Source organism: Suricata suricatta, chromosome 3, assembly GCF_006229205.1.
Source record: "Suricata suricatta isolate VVHF042 chromosome 3, meerkat_22Aug2017_6uvM2_HiC, whole genome shotgun sequence".
Taxonomy (NCBI): Eukaryota; Metazoa; Chordata; class Mammalia; order Carnivora; family Herpestidae; genus Suricata; species Suricata suricatta.
Window position 1 is genome coordinate 41,762,977 of NC_043702.1, and position 14,353 is coordinate 41,777,329.

Consider the following 14,353-nt stretch of genomic DNA (forward strand, 5'->3'; position numbering starts at 1 on the left):
CAGCTGTTTGCCTTAGCAGGCTACTTCTCATGTACTGGCCTATGCAAATATCATTTCTTTTGCCTGGAATGCATAGCCCTCCTTTTGGCTAATTACCTCGAATGCCTTGTACTATCACTTCCTCTTTGACACTTTTCCTGAGCTGAAGACCAGGTTAAGCTCATCTGTTTTACATTCCTGCGAGACCTGGTACTTTGTTTACTTTTGTGTTCGTATTTGTTTAACACGCATCTTCCTTGCTGGGCTAGACGCTTCATGAGGGGGAGGGTAATACCTGCCTTGCTCATCTTTGCAGAACACAGAGAAGTGACAAGCTCGCTGCAGATGCTAAATCCATATTTCTGCTACTAGTGACCGTCTTACATCTCGTAAATAGTCATAGCTTTACCTTAGCACTTCAGACTAAAACTCATCTTCCTGATGATATATTCTGAGCTCTGTAAAATGTTGATTACATTTAAGTATCCAGCTGCTGAAAGGTCATATCATCAATTCCATTTCATAGAACACGCATTTGGGTCTTCAGTGACCAGGGCGCTCTTATAACAGGTAATATGGAATTAAGTTGGTACCACTATTGTTCGTATTTCACAGATGAGGATCTTGGGTCACAGAAAGGTTAAATAACTTGCCCAAGGTCATACAATAGCAGTGAGCAGGGCTGGGATTTGAAGGAATCTGCATCTGAATTTGGATTTGAAACAGACCTGCATCTATCCACTACATCACGATGATAATGCACCTAAGAACTTTCCTCCTCTGACAGAAAAATACACAGAGTGCACTGATGCCTGGCATTTCCTAGATTAGCCCTGGATACAAAGCTGTGGGCCTGGGAAACCTGCATCTTTTTGCCCAGGGCACTGATAGAACTAGGCGATGTGCTCTCGAAGCCCCACATTTAGAGGCACTAGTGCCACCTGGTGGATATAGTTGGTGTGCTGTCCTGGATCTTCCACTTCTTTTTTGTTTATTTATTTTGAGGAGGGTGAGGAAGGGCAGAGAGAGAGAGTGAGAGAATCTTAAATAGGCTCCACAGTGTCGGCATAGAGCCTACCGTGAGACTCGAACTCACGAACCGCAAAGTCATAGCCTGAGCCAACATCAAGAGTCCGATGCTTAAAGGACTGAGCCACCCAGATGCCCCAGGATCCACCACTTCTTAACTGTTATTTCTAATGCAACTCCACATTTGCGTGGATTTTAGGAATTTGTTAATAGACTGTTATGCCATGATATACTTGGGTACTATGCTAGGCTATGCAGGGATGAATTCTTTTTGTCTTTTTTAATCGCATTTAATTTTTATTGAGTCTCCACTGAAGTTGGACAAAAACAAATAGAAGAAAGGCCTTTGTCATTGTCATTTAGCACTTTTTTCTTTTTTCATAAGAAAGGCAACATTTGTTTACAATTAGACTTAAATTTTGTGTCTTTTTAAAAAAATGTTTAAAATGGTGACCATAGTAGCACTTGCCTCAGAGGGCTGTGGTGAGAGTGAGATAAATTAATCTGTGCAAAGTGAGAGGGCCTTGCCCGACTCTAGATTCACACTCAGTAATGCCATCTGTCCATTACTTATATTATTCCACAGGGAAATTGGATACTTTTCTTTCCCTAGAGGATTAAGACAAAGAAACATTTCAAAATCTTGCGTGCTCAAGAGTCATATCCCCCCCTTTTCTTTTTAATTTTAGAGAGAGTGCATAAGCTGGGGAGAGGGGCAATGGGACAGAGAGAGAGAATCCCAAGCAGGCTCCATGCTCAGTGCAGAGCCTGATGTGGGGCCCAATCTCAAAGCCCCTGGATTATGACCTGAGCTGAAATCAAGAGCCAGGTGCTCAATCGACTGAACCATCCAGGCACCCTTAGAGTCATTCCTTTTGACAACAAGGATGGCATAAGAGAGAAGTTTAACTATTACAACTAGGCATGCAGTTTTGGGTTAAAGTGTTCATTCATGCTGTAAATAGTTCCTGAGTCTCTACTATATGCTGAGGAGAGCAGGAAAGCCATGATGAGAGTCCCTGCCTGCAAAAACTTAGTTAGAGTCTTGGGACAGAATGAATAGGATGACCCAGCAAATAACTCGAGTGTGACGTTGCTCTGTCCAGAAGTATCTAGAGTGGTTTGCTCCTGGAGAGAGAGACTTGGGTAAGTGCTCCCTCCCCTCCTGGAGGTAGCTCCTCCTCTAGCTACCTTTCTTTGCGACCTTGAAGCTCCTTCTCTCTCTCTTTTTTCAGGTCGCTGCCAAGTAGTCCAAGCTGAGATGTGGACAATTTCATCTTCAGCTGTTGCCTAGTAACATAGCCTTCCAAGGGGCATCTGCATTTCAAGGAAGAACTTAAAACTTTTTTAATATTTATTTATTTTTGGGAGAGTGCAAGCAGGGGAGGGGCAAAGAGAGGGGGAAACAGAGAATCTGAAGCAGGCCCCACACTGACAGCAGAAAGCCCGATATGGGGCTCAAACCCACGAACCCATGAGATCATGACCTGAGCCAAAGTCAGATGCTCAGCCGGAGCCACTCAGATGCCCCTCAAGGAAGAACTTTAGAAGATCTACTCACAGTTCAAGGCCCAGACCAAAATGTCACCAAATGTCCTTTCTGACCTTACGATTCTTAAACTCAGTTCAACAGCACAGTCTAGAGAACAGTGGCCAAATGACATTCAGAAGAAAGAACTAACAATGAATTTTAGAAAACTACATAATTTCATGTTCTAATGGATGTGAAAGTGCTTTGAAAGAAGCAAAAAAGCACAGTGCAGATGTGAGATACTGCTCCCCTGTGCATGGGTAACTCCCTCTCTCATGCCACGGGTACTGAGAGGTTCAATTTGGGACCATATTTCTGGCTCCTAGGTCCAGATTTCCTGGTTACAACAGCTGTCACATAAATGAGCTCCATAAACCAGGCCCGCTTTCACGAGATAAATACTACCTGACTCTCTGAAAAGATCTCTCTGGATAAAACCTTGAGTTGCAAGACTTAATTACATCTGTGTTCCTCTCTGGTACCAAATAATATCACAACACATAAAGGGCTGTTTGTTCTTCTGACTTAAACATTAAAATCATATTTTGTCATTTTCTGTCAGCGTATCTATCTGCTTCCTGTCTCATCCTTCCCCTCCCCACCATCAATCACCAGGATATAAAAATAAAAACAAAACTAAACCCTCCCATTCAGAGAGGAAAAGTCCAGACTAGAAGTATACAATCAAAAAAAATTAATGGCTGGGTGAACAGGGACTCAAAAGGAATGTGTGCCAACCCATCAAGGTGGCCACAAAATCTTGAATGTATCAGATTCTGGTGGAACTAAGTCCCAGGTTTTTGTCTAGCATCAGTAGAGCCTATGATCATACTTCCCAAGGCCCCAAACCACCAAATTCCTTTCTGCACTAGGCTTCATGCGTCAAGTTTGTCAGAATTTCCACTGCGCAGAATGGAACAACAGAGCCGCTCTCCTGAACTTCTCCATTTGCTGTGGCCCACACCCTCCTCCTGTCCCTAATCTGTCCAATTTTGTTTTTGAGACAAATAATATCACTTTCTCAGAATGAGATAGAAGATCATCCTATTATATAACCTGTTTGAGATCTTCCCAAGCTGCCCAGTTTGTTAGGAAAGTAATATGGCATTCGCAGAGCTCCAGGAACAGAGCTTTTACGTAATAAGCATTAAATAAATGTTAAAGTAATTGAATTGAGTTGTCTAAGAGGGCACAGCCACGTGGAGGCATGAGGAACCACTAGAGACTGTCCGAATTCCACCACTGATGAACATGCCTAATTTATCCAAGATGTTTTTCTCCTAATAACTGGCTTTCCCAGTCTGTCAAATAGTTTGCTGAAAACCAGTCTGGCTCAAAATAAGAAAACTACTTGATTAAATGACGGGGGATGTAGGAGGGGGTATTGACTCTGCAAAGATGACTTAAATTAACCTGACAATTACCGTATCTGCCTGTATTTTCACAAGTAATCACTTTGTATTTTTTATACCCCTGTTGTGTGGTTGTTCCAATGACTTGAACCAGTTTCCAAGTCTAATTGGTATAGCATGAGTGTCATCTTGGCTAGAGAGTGCTTCTTCCAGGCCACTCTGCTTTGCTCAAATTGCCCAATTCAGGTCAGGGTGAGGACTTGGGGGAGTACCTAGACTCCCCTTCCAGTGAATGGTCATTTTGAGCCAACCACAAATTACAAGTTAATTGCTCTGGTGTCAATAAAACTGGCTAATTTGACTTATTATTTTAAAGTTAAAAATCTCCCGTGGTGTAGACAGCCTTAAATTAACCACAGGTTGCAATTATTGCCCAAACAGTTGGGTCTTTCCAAAGTTACTCTGAAAACAATAGCAATGCTGTATCGACAAATTACAAAAAGATGGTAAGATTTTTGTTTAGAAACAGATATGGGAAAGTCTGGGTGTGGTGAATTACAAAGTAAATTGAAGACATTTTAACCATAGGGAAGGACCTGTTGTGAAAATTGAAGATTGGAGTGTGGTTTCAGCTGCCTTGTAGTATCATAAGGTACCACACCTTAAACACCTCTCAAAGGGACTTGGCTTTTATTTAATTATCTTTAAAGGTCACAGAGTCGACCTTCTAGGAAGGAGGCTTATGAGGTTTTTTTTTCCCCTTTTCCCTGGAAACCACGGGAAACCACTAGCACCTCAAGGATCAAAATACAAACCCTTTATATCAAGAAATTAAACAAAGAAATTTTTATTTCTAGCATTAGAAATATCACAAAGAGCTTATTTCTAAGGAAGCTAGTACCATAGGGGCATCTGGGTGGCTCAGTTGATTGCGTGTCCAACTCTTAATTTCTGCTCAGGTCATGATCCCACAGTTTGTGAGATCGAGCCCTGCATCAGGCTCTGCTCTGACAGCACAGAGTCTGTTTGAGATTCTCTCCCTCCCTCCCTTCCTCTCTCTGCCACTCCTCTGCTCTTTCTCTCAAAAAATAAGTAAATAAACTTTTAAGAAAGAAGCTAATACTAGATATTTTTATAGGACTCCTTGGTTTCAGCAATCTTATCTCTGACATAGTTCTTATTGACCCTTTCCCCTCCCTGTTGCCCTGACCCAGGTTCTCATCCCTACTTTCCCAGATGATGACAATCACTTTTAAATGGACTACGCTGCTCCAGCCTTGCTCCTGTGGTGATCTTTCTTCCACCCACAAAGCTGTCACTAACCAAATGCTTATAGCTCAAAACCAAACAAAGAGAAACAACATACTGATGTTTTTTAAATAAATAAAATAAAAATATTGGTGGGATATTTTACATTCTTTTTTCCATAGTAAGTCTTTAGGTTTATTTTATTTTTTATTTTTTCTGTTAAGTTTTAGTTAACATACAGTGCAATATTAGTTCAGGAGTGGAATTCAGTGATTCATCACTTACATACAATACCCAGTGCTTATTGTAACAAGTGCCCTCCTGAGCACCCACACAGTTTGTTCTCTATTGTTAAGGGTCTCTTGTGGTTTGTTTCCCTCTCTTCTCTTCTTCCTGCTTCTTCCCATATGTTCATCTGTGTTGTTTCTTAAATTCCACACATGAGGGAAATCATATGGTATTTGTCTTTCTCTAACTTATTTCACCTAGCATACTACTCTCTAGCTCCATCCACAATGTACTGTTTATGTATCTATTCATGGGAGATAAAATCCTTTGAAAAGCAAGAGAAAGTGAACACAAAATACAGAAAAGTAGTAATCTCTTAGGGGAAGCAAGGAGGTGACAGAGGGAAAAAGCATATAAATAGAGCAGTAGAACTGGAAATGTTTTAGTTCTTAAGTTGGATAGCAATGTTTACTTCTTACACTGAGTCATGAGTTCACCAGTATCCATTATACTACTCTGATTCAGAATTCGTGTATGTGATATATATTATTTTTAACATAATCAAATGCTACAGGACATATATTTTAAATAAGGTCAGTTAAGTTTGATTCAAAGTAAAGTATGAGGTAAAGTTTGGTAGAGGTTTATACATTATACATGGTGATAACGTGAAGGTGGTGGAAAAAAATGGCTGATATATAAGAAACATGGACCTATGGAAACAAATCTATATTTCTTAGCAGGTCATAAAAAGTACAGTCTGGGTATGTTTACTTTCCCAACAATTTGCTCTCACTGCCTCCCTCCCAACAGACCACATACCAGAATCATTCACGTTTCTGTGCCCTTGTACATGTTAGTTCCTCCTGTTTAACTATGTCCCCTACTGTCTCCACTTAATTAAGTCTTATTTATTCTAGAAAACCCAGCTTAGATGTTTCCTTCCAAGGACACTGAGATACCATACTACTTTCCTTAGGCAGAGTCATTCCCTCTTTACATTTTCAGAGCACCCCATTACTATCCTCTGTTAGTGCAGTCATGCATCACATTTATTTTTTTGTTTATCAGCATTTCTGAGTGATACATTTCATGAGACCAAACTTATTCAACTTTGCACCTCTAGTACCCAGGGCATGGCATGGCATCAAGAAATTTCTGACAGACTGCTCACAACAAATATCCAAAAGTACAAGAATAAACCTTCCTCTGCTTGAGTTGCACTGTGACCTCCAGCTCACGTAGACTCCCAAAGAATACAGCAATTTGAAGACTAATTCTGCAATCACACAGTGGGCAGGGACAAATAAGCCAACACACTAAAGAAAGGAGAAGTTACAGAGGCAAAAAGCCACTGAGCAAAGAGTGTTCTCAGTGTTGGAAACTGCATCAAAGAGGGACTGGGAAACTATGGTGTAAGCACATCTATACCTCCTCTCCATGGGTAAGTACACGCACAGAAATCACTGTTATCCTTAGCTTACAGAAGCTTCCAGAGCTTCAGTGATTGAGGAAGACTGCCAATAGGGCAGGCAATTGGCAGAAAAATACAAGAGATGAAAAGGAGAAGAAACATGAAGTCTTACCACCAGTTGCATTGAACATACTGTCTCCATGGCAACTCAGTAAGGAGAAGTTGGCATGAGCTATAACCACAACAGGATCATTGACCTTTGAAGCACAGTGATCCAGAGAACCGTGGTGCCTGCATTCAGAGACAGCAATGAACAGAACTGGATTTCAGTAAAAAAATGAATCAAGGGCAGCTTCTCTTGGAGGCCCTTCCATTTACCCGCATCATCCACTCAACAATGGTTTACTGGGCTCTACTATTTGACAGGCATGGTCCAATGTGGTAGCTAGAAGATCACAAAGGTTATTACAGTTGGGTCCTTTCCTTTAATGCACTGGGGTGGGTGGGCACATGTGACAGCTGTACTAAGGCAATATAAGTTAGAATTGATAATTATCCTTTGTGAAGTGTAAATCGAGAGGTGTAGAAACAGAGGAGAGAAAACAAAGTCTTGATTTAAATATCTTAACAAGAAAAGAATAAATAAAGTGGGTAATATATCATCTGAGTAGTGAGGAAGGTGCAGAATTTTAACAGCTACAGACGGGAATGAGATATGCAAGAGAGGATGAATAATGTGAACATGGAGTAAATTTGGAAAATCTAGGGCATAGTACATGCTTTTTATTCTGAAAGAATTCATCCAGAAATCTATGAGTCCATCCCAAATAATAAATACTCTTCTGACATCTCATACTTCTTTATGATACTTAGGAGAGTTAGGCTTACAACAGAGAAAAATAGAAGTCCTATGCCAGCACCACAGCTGGGCATTGTAACAACAATTGTATGTTGCTAAAAGAAGTGGGTTTTCAGCATTGAGGGCAATAACGACAATACAGATGTGGAATTGGTGTTTCCAGTTTATTTTGCAAATCCCCTTAAGGTCGTGGGACTGAACTAGTCATAGTTCATAGTTCACGATACACTCTTCCTTGGTTAATGTATGAAAACCTTTATTTGCTAGTTAGTTGGATAGTTATTTTTATAATGTAACAAAACTTCTGCTTTTGGCAAAAAATAACAGAGTACTTGTACTGGACTTAACACTTTCTCTGTACACAACTAGAAAGTTGAATGAAGTGTAGGAAAAGACCGTGCTTTCAAATACTGGAAAAATGAGTAGTGCAGTGCCCTGGCCCGCGGGGTCATTCAACGGGGACCTGGAGGAGGGAACGGGTGAATGGATGGGACAAGAGACACAAAGAACGAGAGCAAGACAGGAGGTCTGATCAAGCTCTATACATTTAATCATGGAGGCTGCTTATATACACAAGCAGGGGGAAGAAAAATGCAGAAGGATGAAGGAATGCAGGGGGAGGTACAAGGTACCAGGGACCTGTTACACATTAACAGATGGTAATCTCAGTTCCTGGAGCCAACAGTTATTTATGACTCTCCAGGAACCAACAGTTATTTACTGCTGCTTATCTTGTTGTAACATTCCACCAGAGTTAGTTAACTCTGTCTTAATTTTTCCACCAGAGTTCTTTAACTCTTTCTTTGGCTCCCGGCAGTGCAGGGGAGTGATCCCTGAGGAAAGTGACTCAAATAAAGTTGACCTATGATCACCCCGGCTTTCTGCATGGAGGCACTTTCCAGACTGTGTAGCAAGCAGGGGAGCCCAAGCAGAATTCAGGGACTCACTGAGGTGGGGATACAGAAATCAGAAGAATAACAAAATCTAAATACACAACAATGTTAAAATGATAATGTCCAGCATCTAACAAAAAAATACTAAACAGGTAATATTTTAGATAATATAGATAATAACAGATAATATAATACTAAAAACAAAAGAGGCTGGGAAATGCGACTTTTAACCAGGACAGAAGTAAGTAATTGGAAGCAAAATAATAGTTAATTTCTTGTCAAAATTAACATGAGCTAGCAGATAACATTTCTAGCACAATGAAAAGCAAAATACACCTTATCATGCTGAAAACAAAAGTGTTGTCAATATAGAATTCTCAGATCTGAGAGACCATCCTTCCCTCCTCCCCACAAAAAGCCCCAACATGGAATTCTATACCTAGCAAAAAATATCTTTATAAAATGAAGGGTATGGCCATTATGAAGTAATAGGGACTTGATGAGCACTGAGTGACACATAGAATTGTTGAATCACTATTTTGTACACCAGAAACTAATACAACACTACGTTTAAAAATACCTCAATAAAAAAGAAAAATTAGTAAATATGATTTAGACCTTGTGATCTCATAAGATCTCTTAAGAATAGTAAGATTTTTGGGGCACACGGTGGCTCAGTCAGTTTATCATCTGACTCAATTTGGGCTCAGGTCATGATCTCCCAGTTTGTAAGTTTGAGCCCTGCATCGGGTTCTGTCCTGACAGTATGGAGCCTGCTCGGAATTTTCTTTCCCCGATCTCTCTGCCCCTGCCTCTCTCTCTCTCTCTCAAAAATAAATAAACTTAAAAAAACTTTTAATTAAAAAGATTTCTTATACAAATTTTTAAAAAAGCATCTGCCATAAACATTGATAAATTACATTACAATTAATATATTTTGTTTATCAAAAGATATCTTAAAGAAAAGGAAATGAAAGAGAAACATCAACCTGGGGGGAAATACTTGAATATACACATGATTAGAATCAAAATGAGTAGTATCTGGAATAATTTCTAACAATAAGAAAAATACCTAAAATTAGAAAAAAGAAATTAGTACAGCAGAAACACAGAAAGCCAAAAAACATAGGAAGAAATATTATTAGTGATTAAAGAAATACAAATAAGGACCCTAATCATATACCATTTTATATCTATTTGATTGGCAACAATACAAAAAAATGTTAAAATTTTGAACAGTAAGACTCTAGTGTATTCTAGTTTGGCTGAAGGGTAGAATGTGTACTACAAATAATCTTACAAAGGCACTTTGAAACTAACCCAGGGAGATTATTAAATGCTAGTTTAAGTAGTTTAATTGTAGGTATGTGAGGCTGTAAGGTAGCTGCTGGCTACTCAGACCCTCTCAATGGAGTGAGAAATACCTTTTCCCAGAGCAGTGATCTGTGATTCATTCTTTGACATATCTTCCCTGTGATCTTCACAAATCACTGACCACATGTTTTGTTCCACAGAATGTAAAGCATGAAAGAAATATTCTCCTTTTCAAATAACTTTTTATTTTGGCATGCAGCTTTCAGTACGTCATCCCAAAGGTATGAAGAAGATGGGAATTTCAGATAGTTTGGTTTTATTTGGTTTTATTTTTTGTTTCAATAAGACAGATACCTTTATTGACCAACTGAATCTTTTAGTCTCTCTCTCTCAAATGTCTGGAAAGTCCCACAGGAAATAGTACATTCGATTTAACCATTTTAGATGAAAAAAAAATCTGTCTAAAAATGCAAGTTACTGGAAATGGTAGTTGTGATTAAACAATATTCCGATGAATAACAATAATGCTACCTTCTGTTACAAAATACAGGTACCTTCCCCAAGCCCCTTGGCTACTGCTTTATATTTACAATTCTATAAGGCAAGGTAAGTACTGTTATTTCCATTTGATGAGAGAGAAGCTGAGACACAAGGATGGAATGACTTGGCCTAAAACAGTCAGCCTCTTAGACGGTAAAGTTGAAACCCAAGTTCAGCTGTCCAGACCCCGAAGCCCTTTCTCACTCGCTTTCTCCTCTCTTCTCTGTCTTGTTTCTTCCTACTTCCCTTCCACTCTCTTTTCTTTTTTCTAAGTATTCATTTTAACAGCTTGTTAAAGTAGATATTTGTCATTGATAATTTAGAAAAACATAAAAATGAAATTAAAGTCACACATGATCCAACTAGATAACAACTATTAAAATATTGTGGGTGCTTTTTAGTCTTTTCCTTTGTATGTACAGATTTTTCTTATTTTTATTTTTTAATGTTTATTTATTTTTGAGAGACAGTGTAAGCAAGGGAGGGGCAGAGAAACAAGAACACACAGATTCTGAAGCAGGCTCCAGGTTCTGAGTTGTCAGCACAGAGCATGATGTGGGGCTCAAACTCATAAACCATGAGATCAAGACCTGAGCCTGAAGTCAGGTGCTTAACCCACTAAGCCACCCAGACACCCCCAGATTTTTAAAATAGGGAGCACGCTTACATATCACTTTTGTCACATGCTTCTTCACTTGATGGTCTAGTGTAAACATTTTTCCAAAGTGTCAAATATTTTTCGAAAATACAAATTTTAGCAGCTGCATAATATTGTAATATATTATTATACTGTAATTTATTTAACTGATCCACTCTGCTGTTGTCGGTGATTGTTGTATTGCTGTTGTAGGTTGTAAGAATGACAGAGTGCTGGACATACATATAAATATATCTTTGTGTACATCTTTGTGTACATCTGAGGCACTTTTTTGTACTCTGAAATCGATTGTTACTTTTTGTACTCTAAAACATGGCCATTATGGAGTAATAGAGACTTGATGCATGTTTGAATGTTGGCTCTCAGAAATGAAATGTTTTGGATTGTCTGGGGCGTGACCATGGAGGTAGGTGAATAAACTAGAATGTGGATTTTTACAGAATAGGATGATAGCATTCTATACATTTCTCGTGAGGGTATAAATTGGGTTTCATTAGGGGACAATTGGGCAACTTTAGAAATTAAAAATGTATGCACCCTTGGATTTAGCAAGTCCACTTACATTTATTCCATAGATTTCTTTCTGCATGTGTGAAATGATGCACAGGGTTTTTGCTGCGGCGTTACTTATAAAAGACTGGAAACAACAGATCCTTCATCAGTAGGGATCTGTTTAAAAAGAATGTTATAGTTACTCAAAAGACATTTTTAAGTTAAAAAAAAGCAAGGAATAAACAGCAATATAAAATACTCCCCATTCATGGAAAAAGATAGTAGTGGGGAAAACCCATACATACACAAACCCAAATATGTAAAATATATAATGGAATATTATTCAGCCATAAAAGAATGAAATCTTGCCATTTGCAATAGCATGGATGGACCTTGAGGGCATTATGCTAAGGGAAATAAATCAGATGGAGAAAGACAAATACCATATGACTTCACTCCTATGTGGAATTTTAAAAAAAATTAGCAAGCTCTTAGATCCAGTGAACAGACTGGTGGTTGCCAGAGGCAGGGGTTGGCAGGGGGTGAGATGGGTGAAGGGGTCAAAAGGTACAGACTTCCACTTATAAAAGAAAGAAGTCACAGGGAGGTACTGTACAGCTTGATGACTATAGTGAACAGTACTGTATTGTATATTTGAAAGTCGCTAAGGAAGATCATAAACGTTCTCATCACAAGAAAAAAAAATGGAACAGCATCGTAAAGGATTTCAAGTAGGCTTATTGTGATCATTTTGCAGTGTAAACAAATAATGAATCATTATGTTATACACTTGCAACTCATACAATGTTTTGTGTCAATTACAGCTCAAATTTAAAATAGCAACCATGCAGTACATCAAAAAAAAAAAAAAAAAGAGGAAGACCTGGCAACAGTGGGCCTCTGGGCCGGCTTGCACTTGACATATCCTCTCCCGTCCCGTTAGGTCCCTGCCTGGGAGGTGCTGGGTGACCACTGGTAACTCCTCTCTTGGCGTCCAAGAGCGTGTGGAAACAGAGGGGCTTTCCTGTTCCTGTCAGCAGGCGGGGTCGTCATCCGTGGACCCGGGCCAGGTGGGAGCCTCGGTGGGGAAGACGGGCGGGGAGCGTGGCCGGCACGCAGAGGCCAGCTGATTAAAGAGTTGGAAGACGGAGCCTCTGAGGCAAGTTTTAAGGAACTGGAGCTTTTCCTTGGAAAAAGAGAGGGCAGAGGATGACTCAACTGTCATCTTCAAGGGTCTGAGCGGTAATTACGTTGGGGGTGAAGCCCAGCGCTCTCCCTCCCGAAGCCGCCGCAAGAACTTTTAACTTTTTACTTCAGGCTGACTGCAGCCTCCATCTGCTTCAGGCCAGCCTAGACTTTTCTGTGTGAAACTAAAGAATAAGCTGGGTGGCTTCTTGACTTCTATCCCAACTTTAATTCTTCATGTTTTCCTCTACTTTATTCTCTTTTATTTCCACAGGTTTATCAGGAAAAAGTCCGAAAGAGCTTTCTGGAATAAGGAAACACAGTCTGAATCACTGTAAAATTCTCTTTAGCAGCATCTAGCCTTGATGTTACCACAGTAAAAAAAAAAAAAAAAAAAAGCACATATTGTATATACTCTTCCTAAACACACAATTAGGACACAGATGGGAAAGTATTTAAGATTCTTTTCCCAAGTTTACTTTTTACCAGTTAATTTGCTATGGGCGTACTTTGCTCACCAGACTCGAGGGGAATCGTTTGGAGGATGTAACCAAGGGCAAGTCTTGGAAAAAGTATTCCCCAGACTATCTATTCTTAGTTGTTTTTATTTGGTTTTAAGGATAATAGCAGGTTTTCATGTCTTTACTTGTTGTGGATTCTGCGAGTCTATGCAGAGGACCCGGAGGAATTTCTCAAGATGTCAAAACTACTGGACGGCATCTGGTACAAATACATAGGAAAACAGACTCTGATAGATAAAGGGTTAGCAAGAGTAACAATAGCTACCCCCTGTTGTGAGGCTAGTGGGTGCCAAGTGCTTTTCGTGTTGATCTTCATAATGACCCTGTGAAGGAGATATGCACATTCTCATTTGACAGATCAGAACACAGAGTCAGAGAGATGAGGAACTTGCCCAAGGTCATAAGCTAGCAAGTGGCGACTTCCACATTCAAACCTATGTCTGCCTGACGACATCCAAAGTCTGTTGTTTCCATGCTGCTGTCCAGTTTCTGGTTTGGGTATTCAGTTTGTTAGGATGCACTAGTCACCCCCCACCCCCCACCCCCATCCCCCGGCACAGGTCTGTGCAATTTAATGGGTTACTGGAGTCAGTCTCCTGATATTACTATTTTGCTCATTAGCTCCCCAGGTCAGTAAAGCAATGGTTGACATGGACATCATAATAAAGCAGCCTCACCACCTTTCTCCGGTTTCATTTCCCCTCTTCTCCATGCAGTCATCTGTTGAATTCTTTTAGCCTGCACTTTGAGAGTTCTGGCTTCTTCATTCCTGCCACAAGCGCAGCCCTTCCTCAAGATTCTGTAAGTAGTCCGGGCTCTAAGATAGTGCTCCTTAAGGGGTGGTCCATTGACCTTCTAGAAGCAACCACGTCACCTGGGTTATTGGCTAAAATGACAAATTCCTGGGCCTCACCATTGGTCTGCTAATTCAAAATTACTGGGGGTTAATCTACATATTTAATGAGTCCTCCAGGTTGTTTTTATACAAGCTGAAATTTGAAAACTACTGCTCTTAGATCAGTGGTTCTTAACCTCAAATAGACATTGTCATCACATTGTAGTCACCCAGAGAACTCATGCCTGAGTTCCCCCTGAAGATTCTGATTTGTT